The 1,685-nt window shown below is 27.0% G+C and overlaps 1 long non-coding RNA gene across 1 annotated transcript in view; it reads right to left on the reverse strand.

Annotated features, from left to right (window-relative positions):
• Positions 1–1,643, reverse strand: part of LOC104999393 — a 7,022-nt gene extending 5,379 nt beyond the window's left edge. The window contains exon 1 of the long non-coding RNA XR_826593.1: positions 1,527–1,643. This is a non-coding gene — a long non-coding RNA (uncharacterized LOC104999393). The remainder of the gene's footprint in view (positions 1–1,526) is intronic.
• Positions 1,644–1,685: the final 42 nt, after the last annotated feature.

The raw sequence follows: 1,685 nt of genomic DNA on the forward strand, positions 1-1,685 counted from the left end.
AAATTTAAATCTTAAATAATTTTTTATAAGTATTAACACATGCTCTTTGTAGAAGTCTTTTTTTCTTCCTAATCAAATGCACATATACATGTATATATAGCTTCACCCCGAATATATATTTGTATTCTAATTTTTTCACATATCTAAAAGTGCTTAGGAAAGTTCTTGATATATAATAAGTGCTAAAGAAATATTTATTATTAATATTTGTGATAATTTCATTAATTACAATCTTAGAAATAGATCAAATTGTGACTAACTTAATATATGTCACCAAAATGTTTTACAACTTAAATTCATCCCAGCATTGCAGTAGTACCCAGATGGCCTTTCTCCAAAAATGAATACTGAAATAGGCATTTTTTCAAAAGTCAGGAATTAAAGGATGTATATTGACTGGATGAAAAATTGCTACATTAGCTCTATTTTTCTAATATGTAAAACTTCATTTCAATGCAACAGAAAAATTATCTCCCAAATTCAAAATCCAATATCATCATCTTTTTTTCTAGAAGGAAAAAGTAGATAGATTTATTAACCTAGGTTAATTTTGATGACATTTAACTCTTTAACCATAAAATAAAAACTCAAACTGATTTCATGTTAAGTAAATTACATTGTTAGCATTTCTTTGTAACAAATATCAGCATATGAAAATTCTAATATATAAAAAGTCCATGCAAACCAACAGGAAAAGGAGTAACATACATAAATGGCAAAAGACAAAAAGGTATTTTAGACAAAGGAAAACAAAACAGCTAATAAACATCTAAGAAAATATTCAACTACAGTAATAAACAAAGAAGTACAAAATAATATAACATTTCCCCTTTATCTGATTAGCAAATACACACTTACCTACATATTTTTAATAAAGTTCTCTAATGTTGATAAAAAGTTACAGTGAAAACAAGCATTCTGAAATGCCACTAATAGGAATCTAAACTATTAAACATTTGGGTAAAGAATTTGGCATCATCAGCTCAAAACATCAAGATAACTGAAAATACTCATACACAGGACCACACAGTCATACTACACTAAGGAATTAATATGAAAAGAAGATAAAGTTTAATATATACCATAATAGTCACTAAATAACTATTCATTATAATGAAAAGAAAAAACTGAATGTTTAACAAAATCAGAATGGTTAAATAAATAGCATAAACAATAAATTAAAAATTATGTGTGGGAAAATATTAGTGAAATATTTTAACTCCAATTAAAAAAGGGGGTATAAGATTCAAAATATTATACATACAGTTGAAAAGATGTTTTTAGAAATGGAAGAAACTTGTATTACAATGTTAAAATTATTAGCTTTTTAATGGTGGAATAATGGGTAACTCCCCCTCCAAATGTTTCATTCTCTTATTCCCCCCAACACTTTCTACAATGAGCACATATTACTTTTATAATAGTGAAGTAAAATAATATAACTAAGAGGAGAAGTGATTAAGAGGATATTCCTTTTTTCCATATAAAGGCAGAACTGCTACATCTTGGCATATTATATGACTTACTCTTTCGCTTTCCAATATCCATGTCAGATGTAGCAGCTTCACATAAAAGCACCATCCCTAAGGTAACCCCACCATCTTAGAAAAATCGTTTAAGGAGAAATTCACAGAGAGAAATAACACAAACTTTAATATTCCTAGAATAATATAGAATGAATAAAT

Source organism: Bison bison, unplaced genomic scaffold (genome assembly GCF_000754665.1).
Source record: "Bison bison bison isolate TAMUID 2011002044 unplaced genomic scaffold, Bison_UMD1.0 scf7180017853586, whole genome shotgun sequence".
Taxonomy (NCBI): domain Eukaryota; kingdom Metazoa; phylum Chordata; class Mammalia; order Artiodactyla; family Bovidae; genus Bison; species Bison bison.